General features: G+C 52.6%; 2 non-coding genes and 1 pseudogene across 2 annotated transcripts; all 3 read left to right on the top strand.

The window, feature by feature from the left end:
• Positions 1-4,298: 4,298 nt before the first annotated feature.
• Positions 4,299-4,440, top strand: LOC140455858 (U1 spliceosomal RNA; annotated as a pseudogene).
• Positions 4,441-6,832: 2,392 nt separating this feature from the next.
• LOC140455750 (U1 spliceosomal RNA) lies at positions 6,833-6,996 on the top strand. The gene has a single exon (XR_011953012.1). It is a non-coding gene; the product is annotated as a U1 spliceosomal RNA (small nuclear RNA).
• Positions 6,997-9,490: 2,494 nt separating this feature from the next.
• LOC140455755 (U1 spliceosomal RNA) lies at positions 9,491-9,654 on the top strand. The gene has a single exon (XR_011953016.1). It is a non-coding gene; the product is annotated as a U1 spliceosomal RNA (small nuclear RNA).
• Positions 9,655-11,078: the final 1,424 nt, after the last annotated feature.

Here is an 11,078-nt window from a genome sequence, read left to right as displayed (position 1 = left end):
GTCCCATTTGTCAGCACTTGGCCCTTATCCCTCTGAACCCTTCCTATTCATTTCGCCATTCAGATGCCTTTCGCATGTTGTAATTGTACCAACCTCCATCACTTCCTCTGGTAGCTCATTGCGTCCACGCAGCACCCCTCTGTGTGCAATAGTTGCCCCCTAGATCCCTTTGAAATCTCTCCCTTCTCACCCGAGACCTATGCCCTTTAAATTTGGAATCCTTTACCCCAGGGAAAGCAGCAGGTAAATCAGACGCGGAAGAAAAGGACGATTACATTTTAATCACAGGCCAGTTTATTTTACACAGAGGGTGGTGAGTGCTCGGAATGTGCAGCCAGACGAGGCGGTGGTCTCAGTTTCGTGTCTCGTCCAACATAATGTTGAAAAATATGTTTCCCTGGCACCCTTAATCTTGTATGTGATTTCAACCTGAAGTCACTAATCTGATTGAAGAGAGATTTGCAAAGCTGCAGCTAGACATTGTAGAAAGTCGAGGCAAATTGGTTTTAAAAACTGCTTCCAGTTTCACAATCAAAGATTGTAAGTTGCTTTTATTCGCGTTGACATCAAATTCGGACGAGTGTTTGAAAAGAAAGTTGGAACTTTCCTTCCTCTTTTTCCGCGAATCAGGAGGCAGCCTGAAGGAAACAGGGGCGGGGCGCGTCCTTTGAAGGGATACATGCAGATAAGCAGTGCAGGCGCAGCCGTGGGTGGTATTTGAGTAAAACGGGAGTCCTGGAGACATTCGGTGATCCATTTGAAGAATGAAGCTGATCGACAGGCAGGGCAGGTTGAGTAAGTGAATGTTCGATGTTGCAAAAGTGAGTGAGTGTGAGAGTGAGAGGGAGCGGCTGTTGTGGGGTGTGAGCGAGTGTGAGCGCTGAGCATACTTACCTGGCAGGGGAGCTGATATGATCAGTGCGGTGGCGCTCCCAGGGCCTCCTCGTCGCGGATGTTAAATACAGAAACGCTCCCGTGAGACTAATCAACGTGTACGCCCCAGTGGGCAAGAGTGAACGGTTGGCCGTCCTGCAACAGCTTCCACTGCTGCTGGCTACGTCCAGGCCGGTCATTCTGGCCGGAGACTTCAACTGCATCATTGATGCTGATGGACGATCCGGCGGGGGGGACAGTAAACCGGACGCTACGTCCAGGGCCCTGATGGAAACGGTCAAAGACGCCAAGCTGCACGACGTCTTCAGCGCCCCTGCAGACGGAGCGCAGCGTAGATACACCTGGTCAGGGGCAGACGGGTCTATCCGCTCAAGGATAGATTACCTGTTTGTGTCCCGAACGCTCTCGGTCAGATCCACCGACGTCAAGCCGGTGTTCTTCTCTGACCACTGCCTCCTGCTGGCCGACTGTCACCTACAGGACGAACAGCGGGCGGGCAAGGGAACGTGGAAACTGAACACTAAGCTGTTGACCCCGGGAAACATCGAAGAGCTCAAGAGGGATTACGCAGGTTGGAGAACCGTGAAGCCCCTCTTTGAGTCTCCAGCGGACTGGTGGGAAACGGTAAAAGGGAACATCAAGAGGTTCTTTATCCTCAAAGGTGTCCAGGAGGCGAGAGAGAGGCGGGGAAAACTGTCCCAGCTCCAGGAAAGTATGCAGAACCTGCTCCTGCTGCAGACGATGGGGGTGGATGTCACGGAGGACCTCAAGGAGGTGAAGGGCCAGCAAGCCTCGCTCTTTGCCTCGGAGGCCTCCAGGATAATCTTCCGGTCCAGGGTCCGCTCGGTGGAGCAGGACGAGACGTGCTCACGTTTCTTCTTCCAGAAGGTGCACAAAGAGAGCTCCGTGCTCAGCAGCCTGAAGAAAGAAGATGGCTCGGTAACGTCATCTCAGGCTGACGTCATGAGGATCAGCAAATCCTTCTACGCCAGCCTGTATGACTCGAAGCCGACCGACAGCGCGGCCTCCCAGTCGTTCCTGTCCTCTATCACGGAGGTCCTAGATGACGGAACACGAGAGAGGCTGGACCAGCCGCTATCTCTGGATGAACTGACCAAGGCCCTCGAGTCCTTCGAAAAGAATAAAACTCCCGGAAGCGACGGCTTACCGGTCGAGGTTTATTCCGCTCTTTGGGACTTGATCGGCCAGGACCTGCTGGAGGTGTATGTCAGTATGCTCCGGGCAGGTACCATGAGTGAATCCATGAGGAAAGGCATCATCACCCTCGTCTACAAGCGGAAGGGGGAGAGGGAGGAAATTAGAAATTGGAGACCGATCTCACTGTTAAATGCAGACTACAAAATCCTGTCAAAGGTCATCGCCAACCGGGTCAGGTCTGCTCTGGGATCGGTGATCCACCCGGACCAAACCTGTGCTGTACCGGGCAGGAAGATCTCTGAGAGTCTCGCACTCCTCAGGGATACGATCGCCTACGTGCAGGACAGGGGGGTGGACACCTGCCTCATCAGCCTGGACCAGGAGAAAGCCTTTGACAGGATATCGCATACATATATGAGGGATGTCCTCTCCAAAATGGGCTTTGGGGAGGGAATCGGAAATTGGATCAGACTGCTCTACACCAACATTGTCAGTGCAGTCTCAATCAATGGGTGGGAATCAGATAGCTTCCCTGTAAGATCTGGAGTCAGGCAGGGATGCCCCCTCTCACCCGCCTTGTTTGTGTGTTGCATAGAGCCATTTGCCGAATCCATCAGGAAGGATGCGAGCCTGAGAGGGGTGACTATTCCTGGCAGCGGGGGCCTGCAGGTTAAGGCCTCCCTGTACATGGATGACGTCGCTGTTTTCTGCTCGGATCCGCTGTCCGTGCACAGACTCGTGTGCATCTGCGACCAGTTCGAACGGGCCTCGGGAGCCAAGGTAAACCGAGGCAAGAGCGAGGCCATGCTCTTCGGGAACTGGGCCGACCAATCCTCTATCCCCTTCACCGTCAGGACTGACCACCTGAAGGTGCTGGGTATTTGGTTCGGGGGGGCTGGGGCGTGCGCCAAGACCTGGGAGGAGCGGATCAGAAAGATGAGACAGAAACTAGGCAGATGGGGGCAACGGTCGCTCTCCATCGCGGGAAAAAACCTGGTCATCAGGTGTGAGGTCCTCTCAGTATTGCTATATGTGGCACAGGTCTGGCCTATCCCCAGGACCTGTGCCGCCGCAGTCACCCGGGCCATCTTCCAATTCATTTGGAGATCAAAGATGGACCGGGTCCGAAGAGACTCAATGTACAAAGACCGGTGCAATGGGGGAAAAAACACGCCCAATGCCACCCTCACCCTGATGGCCACCTTTGTGTGTGGCTGCATCAAGCTGTGCGTGGATCCCCGGTACGCAAACACCAAGTGTCACTACGTACTGAGGTTCTACCTGTCCCCGGTGTTGCGAAGGATGGGCCTGGCCTCGCTGCCGCGGAACGCTCCGAGTAGTTGGACCGTTCCGTATCACCTGTCCTTCGTGGAGAAATTTATGAGGAAAAACACCTTTGACCACAAGTCCATCAGGAAGTGGTCAGCACGTAGCGTCCTTGAGACCCTTCGGGAAAAGGAGAGGGCGGATCCTGTCGAGCGGTTCCCTGAGCAGACTGTCAAAGCCATTTGGCAGAATGCCTCATCGCCAGAACTTTCCAACAAGCACCAAGACGTGGCTTGGCTGGTGGTGAGAAGGGCTCTGCCCGTGAGATCCTTTATGCACGCCCGGACTCTCTGCCGCACCGCACGCTGCCCTCGAAGTGGCTGCGGGGGGGACGAGACTGTCACACACCTCCTTCTGGAATGTGCCTATGCAGAGGAAGTCTGGAGAGGAATGCAGTGGTGCTTGTCGAGGTTCGTCCCGAGCAGCGCCGTGACGCGGGACTCCGTGCTCTACGGCCTGTTCCCCGGGACTCACACCGAGACGAACATTAACTGCGCCTGGAGGATCATCAACTCGGTGAAGGACGCTCTCTGGGCGGTCCGAAACCTGTTGATCTTCCAGCTGAAGGAGTTGACCCCGACCGAGTGTTGCAGACTGGCACATTCCAAGGTCCAAGACTACGTGTTGAGGGACGCGCTGAAGCTTGGGGCAGCTGCCGCCAAGGCGCGGTGGGGAAAGACCACCGTGTAAGATCGGCCTGCCGAAAGAAGAACAGGGGGCCCAGACAGACGTTTTTTTTGGGCTCTGCTGATGCCTCAGCCAAATATATGTATATATACAAGATTGAAAAAATGCACAGGATTGTAAAGGACAAGAATAAAGTCGAATCTGTGTTTGTAAATATGGACATATGTATGGCATGATCCAATGTACAGACCATCAAATCATTTATGAATAAAGTATATTTTTGAAATAAAAAAAAAAAAAAAAGGTGGCGTTCCCAGGATGAGGCTATCCCATTGCACTTTGGGTGTGCTGACGCCTGCGATGTCCCCAAATGCCCGCAAAATACTCGACTGCAAAATTTGTGGTAGTGGGGGACTGCGTTCGCGCTCTCCCCTGATATACAAACTAATGGCAGGATCTAAATTGCCCTTTTTCTGTAGGCAGTGCTGTTATACTGCAACTTGCCTTCTCACGGCTCCGTTAACTTCCCTCTCCAAGCAAGATCCGTCCTAACTTTAAAACCGTTAGGCGGCCCCCATACCTCTGCTGCATATATGACCATTTCCCTCTATTGCCTCACGATATCTCTCTACATGCTCCTTAAACACCTTCCCTCTTAACTGCTCTCAGTCACCATCTGCTCCATGTCTTACCACCATTTGCTGCTTCGTCAACCTACCAAGCAAGGGCATCAACACCCTGAGCGACAAAGTGCAAAATCCAGCCCACCTCACGCCTGGGGGGAGCAATCTTCCGCCTTCGGACCCTCCAACCACACAGCATCAATGTTGACTTCAGCCGTTTCCTCATCTTCCACCCCCACCTCATCTCAGACGCGCCCCTCCACTTGACTTGTCCCACCTGTCCATTTTCCTTCCCACCTATCCACTCCACACTCCACACTGACCTATCCCCATCAGTGCTCCCCAACCCCCACCCACTTGCATGTACCTATCACCTTCACAGCAAGCTTCCCCCAGCTCCACAACCACCTCCAGTCCAATTACCGCTTTCGCTCTGCTCCAAGTCTCCAGTCTGCTCCAATTCAGCTCTCAGCCATTATGTACTGATACAGGCCTCAGCCATTCTGTACTGACCCAGGCCTCTAATCCTCTCCAATCCAGCTCTAAGCCATCCTGTATGGATACAATCCTCTAATCCGCCCCCATCCAGCTCTCAGCCATTCTGAACAGATACTGGCCTCTAATCCACTCCAATCCAACTTTCTGCAATTCTGTACTGATTCAGGCCTCTAATGCAGACTCATCCAGCTCTCAGCCATTCTGTACTGACACAGCCCTCTAATCCGCCTCCATCCAGCTCTCAGCCATTCTGTACTGATCCAGGCCTCTAATCCTGTCCCATCCAGCTCTCAGCCATCCTGTACTGATCCAGGCCTCTAATCCACTCCAATCCAGCTCTCAGTCATCCTGTGCTCATCCGGGCCTCGAATCAGCTCCAATCCAGCTCTCAGCCATTCAAGGCTGTTGCATCTCTCCATCGGCTCTTCTTCAGCTCTCAGCTGCTCCACACTGATCCAGGCCTCTGGCTCACTCTGTTTTGCCTCAAAGCTGCTGTGCACTGATCCAGGCCTCTGGCTCACTCTATTCTTCCTTACAGCTGCTGCACACTAATCCAGGCCACCAGCCAATTCTGTTCTGCCTCTCAGCCTCTCCACACCACACTAGGCCTCCAGAACACTGTGTGCTGGCTCACAGCTGCTCCACACTAATCCAGGCCTCCAGCCTACTCTGTTCTGCCTCTCAGCCTCACCACACCACTCTAGGCCTCCAGCCCAATGTGTGCTGGCTCACAGCTGCCCTGCACTGATCCAGGTCTCCAGCCCACTTTGTTCTGCCGCACAGCTGCTCCGCAGTAATCCAGGTATCCTAATTTAATCTTGTCCCATTTGTCAGCACTTGGCCCTTATCCCTCTGAACCCTTCCTATTCATTTCGCCATTCAGATGCCTTTCGCATGTTGTAATTGTACCAACCTCCATCACTTCCTCTGGTAGCTCATTGCGTCCACGCAGCACCCCTCTGTGTGCAATAGTTGCCCCCTAGATCCCTTTGAAATCTCTCCCTTCTCACCCGAAACCTATGCCCTTTAAATTTGGAATCCTTTACCCCAGGGAAAGCAGCTGGTAAATCAGACGCGGAAGAAAAGGACGATTACATTTTAATCACAGGCCAGTTTATTTTACACAGAGGGTGGTGAGTGCTCGGAATGTGCAGCCAGACGAGGCGGTGGTCTCAGTTTCGTGTCTCGTCCAACATAATGTTGAAAAATATGTTTCCCTGGCACCCTTAATCTTGTATGTGATTTCAACCTGAAGTCACTAATCTGATTGAAGAGAGATTTGCAAAGCTGCAGCTAGACATTGTAGAAAGTCGAGGCAAATTGGTTTTAAAAACTGCTTCCAGTTTCACAATCAAAGATTGTAAGTTGCTTTTATTCGCGTTGACATCAAATTCGGACGAGTGTTTGAAAAGAAAGTTGGAACTTTCCTTCCTCTTTTTCCGCGAATCAGGAGGCAGCCTGAAGGAAACAGGGGCGGGGCGCGTCCTTTGAAGGGATACATGCAGATAAGCAGTGCAGGCGCAGCCGTGGGTGGTATTTGAGTAAAACGGGAGTCCTGGAGACATTCGGTGATCCATTTGAAGAATGAAGCTGATCGACAGGCAGGGCAGGTTGAGTAAGTGAATGTCCGATGTTGCAAAAGTGAGTGAGTGTGAGAGTGAGAGTGAGCGGCTGTTGTGGGGTGTGAGCGAGTGTGAGCGCTGAGCATACTTACCTGGCAGGAGAGCTGACATGATCAGTGCGGTGGCGCTCCCAGGATGAGGCTATCCCATTGAACTTTGGGTGTGCTGACGCCTGCGATGTCCCCAAATGCGGGATACTCGACTGCAAAATTTGTGGTAGGGGTGGACTGCGTTCGCGCTCTCCCCTGATATACAAACTAATGGCAGAATCTAAATTGCCCTTTTTCTGTCGGCAGTGCTGTTATACTGCAGCTTGCCTTCTCACGGCTCCGTTAACTTCCCTCTCGAAGCAAGATCCGTCCTAACTTTAAAACCGTTAGGCGGCCCCCATACCTCTGCTGCATATATGACCATTTCCCTCTATTGCCTCACGATATCTCTCTACATGCTCCTTAAACACCTTCCCTCTTAACTGCTCTCAGTCACCATCTGCTCCATGTCTTACCACCATTTGCTGCTTCGTCAACCTACCAAGCAAGGGCATCAACACCCTGAGCGACAAAGTGCAAAATCCAGCCCACCTCACGCCTGGGGGGAGCAATCTTCCGCCTTCGGACCCTCCAACCACACAGCATCAATGTTGACTTCAGCCGTTTCCTCATCTTCCACCCCCACCTCATCTCAGACGCGCCCCTCCACTTGACTTGTCCCACCTGTCCATTTTCCTTCCCACCTATCCACTCCACACTCCACACTGACCTATCCCCATCAATGCTCCCCAACCCCCACCCACTTGCATGTACCTATCACCTTCACAGCAAGCTTCCCCCAGCTCCACAACCACCTCCAGTCCAATTACCGCTTTCGCTCTGCTCCAAGTCTCCAGTCTGCTCCAATTCAGCTCTCAGCCATTATGTACTGATACAGGCCTCAGCCATTCTGTACTGACCCAGGCCTCGAATCCTGTCCCATCCAGCTCTCAGCCATTCTGTCCTGACGCAGGCCTCTAATTCGCTCCCCCCCATCCAGCTCTCAGCCATTCTGTCCTGACACAGGCCTCTAATCCTCTCCAGTCCAGCTCTCAGCCATCCTGTATGGATACAATCCTCTAATCCGCCCCCATCCAGCTCTCAGCCATTCTGAACAGATACTGGCCTCTAATCCACTCCAATCCAACTTTCTGCAATTCTGTACTGATTCAGGCCTCTAATGCAGACTCATCCAGCTCTCAGCCATTCTGTACTGACACAGCCCTCTAATCCGCCTCCATCCAGCTCTCAGCCATTCTGTACTGATCCAGGCCTCTAATCCTGTCCCATCCAGCTCTCAGCCATCCTGTACTGATCCAGGCCTCTAATCCACTCCAATCCAGCTCTCAGTCATCCTGTGCTCATCCGGGCCTCGAATCAGCTCCAATCCAGCTCTCAGCCATTCAAGGCTGTTGCATCTCTCCATCGGCTCTTCTTCAGCTCTCAGCTGCTCCACACTGATCCAGGCCTCTGGCTCACTCTGTTTTGCCTCAAAGCTGCTGTGCACTGATCCAGGCCTCTGGCTCACTCTATTCTTCCTTACAGCTGCTGCACACTAATCCAGGCCACCAGCCAATTCTGTTCTGCCTCTCAGCCTCTCCACACCACACTAGGCCTCCAGAACACTGTGTGCTGGCTCACAGCTGCTCCACACTAATCCAGGCCTCCAGCCTACTCTGTTCTGCCTCTCAGCCTCACCACACCACTCTAGGCCTCCAGCCCAATGTGTGCTGGCTCACAGCTGCCCTGCACTGATCCAGGTCTCCAGCCCACTTTGTTCTGCCGCACAGCTGCTCCGCAGTAATCCAGGTATCCTAATTTAATCTTGTCCCATTTGTCAGCACTTGGCCCTTATCCCTCTGAACCCTTCCTATTCATTTCGCCATTCAGATGCCTTTCGCATGTTGTAATTGTACCAACCTCCATCACTTCCTCTGGTAGCTCATTGCGTCCACGCAGCACCCCTCTGTGTGCAATAGTTGCCCCCTAGATCCCTTTGAAATCTCTCCCTTCTCACCCGAAACCTATGCCCTTTAAATTTGGAATCCTTTACCCCAGGGAAAGCAGCAGGTAAATCAGACGCGGAAGAAAAGGACGATTACATTTTAATCACAGGCCAGTTTATTTTACACAGAGGGTGGTGAGTGCTCGGAATGTGCAGCCAGACGAGGCGGTGGTCTCAGTTTCGTGTCTCGTCCAACATAATGTTGAAAAATATGTTTCCCTGGCACCCTTAATCTTGTATGTGATTTCAACCTGAAGTCACTAATCTGATTGAAGAGAGATTTGCAAAGCTGCAGCTAGACATTGTAGAAAGTCGAGGCAAATTGGTTTTAAAAACTGCTTCCAGTTTCACAATCAAAGATTGTAAGTTGCTTTTATTCGCGTTGACATCAAATTCGGACGAGTGTTTGAAAAGAAAGTTGGAACTTTCCTTCCTCTTTTTCCGCGAATCAGGAGGCAGCCTGAAGGAAACAGGGGCGGGGCGCGTCCTTTGAAGGGATACATGCAGATAAGCAGTGCAGGCGCAGCCGTGGGTGGTATTTGAGTAAAACGGGAGTCCTGGAGACATTCGGTGATCCATTTGAAGAATGAAGCTGATCGACAGGCAGGGCAGGTTGAGTAAGTGAATGTCCGATGTTGCAAAAGTGAGTGAGTGTGAGAGTGAGAGTGAGCGGCTGTTGTGGGGTGTGAGCGAGTGTGAGCGCTGAGCATACTTACCTGGCAGGAGAGCTGACATGATCAGTGCGGTGGCGCTCCCAGAATGAAGCTATCCCATTGAACTTTGGGTGTGCTGACGCCTGCGATGTCCCCAAATGCGGGATACTCGACTGCAAAATTTGTGGTAGGGGTGGACTGCGTTCGCGCTCTCCCCTGATATACAAACTAATGGCAGAATCTAAATTGCCCTTTTTCTGTCGGCAGTGCTGTTATACTGCAGCTTGCCTTCTCACGGCTCCGTTAACTTCCCTCTCGAAGCAAGATCCGTCCTAACTTTAAAACCGTTAGGCGGCCCCCATACCTCTGCTGCATATATGACCATTTCCCTCTATTGCCTCACGATATCTCTCTACATGCTCCTTAAACACCTTCCCTCTTAACTGCTCTCAGTCACCATCTGCTCCATGTCTTACCACCATTTGCTGCTTCGTCAACCTACCAAGCAAGGGCATCAACACCCTGAGCGACAAAGTGCAAAATCCAGCCCACCTCACGCCTGGGGGGAGCAATCTTCCGCCTTCGGACCCTCCAACCACACAGCATCAATGTTGACTTCAGCCGTTTCCTCATCTTCCACCCCCACCTCATCTCAGACGCGCCCCTCCACTTGACTTGTCCCACCTGTCCATTTTCCTTCCCACCTATCCACTCCACACTCCACACTGACCTATCCCCATCAATGCTCCCCAACCCCCACCCACTTGCATGTACCTATCACCTTCACAGCAAGCTTCCCCCAGCTCCACAACCACCTCCAGTCCAATTACCGCTTTCGCTCTGCTCCAAGTCTCCAGTCTGCTCCAATTCAGCTCTCAGCCATTATGTACTGATACAGGCCTCAGCCATTCTGTACTGACCCAGGCCTCGAATCCTGTCCCATCCAGCTCTCAGCCATTCTGTCCTGACGCAGGCCTCTAATTCGCTCCCCCCCATCCAGCTCTCAGCCATTCTGTCCTGACACAGGCCTCTAATCCTCTCCAATCCAGCTCTCAGCCATCCTGTATGGATACAATCCTCTAATCCGCCCCCATCCAGCTCTCAGCCATTCTGAACAGATACTGGCCTCTAATCCACTCCAATCCAACTTTCTGCAATTCTGTACTGATTCAGGCCTCTAATGCAGACTCATCCAGCTCTCAGCCATTCTGTACTGACACAGCCCTCTAATCCGCCTCCATCCAGCTCTCAGCCATTCTGTACTGATCCAGGCCTCTAATCCTGTCCCATCCAGCTCTCAGCCATCCTGTACTCATCCAGGCCTCTAATCCACTCCAATCCAGCTCTCAGTCATCCTGTGCTCATCCGGGCCTCGAATCAGCTCCAATCCAGCTCTCAGCCATTCAAGGCTGTTGCATCTCTCCATCGGCTCTTCTTCAGCTCTCAGCTGCTCCACACTGATCCAGGCCTCTGGCTCACTCTGTTTTGCCTCAAAGCTGCTGTGCACTGATCCAGGCCTCTGGCTCACTCTATTCTTCCTTACAGCTGCTGCACACTAATCCAGGCCACCAGCCAATTCTGTTCTGCCTCTCAGCCTCTCCACACCACACTAGGCCTCCAGAACACTGTGTGCTGGCTCACAG

This window comes from Chiloscyllium punctatum, chromosome 30, assembly GCF_047496795.1.
Source record: "Chiloscyllium punctatum isolate Juve2018m chromosome 30, sChiPun1.3, whole genome shotgun sequence".
Taxonomy (NCBI): Eukaryota; Metazoa; Chordata; class Chondrichthyes; order Orectolobiformes; family Hemiscylliidae; genus Chiloscyllium; species Chiloscyllium punctatum.
The sequence above is the reverse complement of the archived record's forward strand: the minus strand, read 5'-3'. Positions and strand labels throughout refer to the sequence as shown.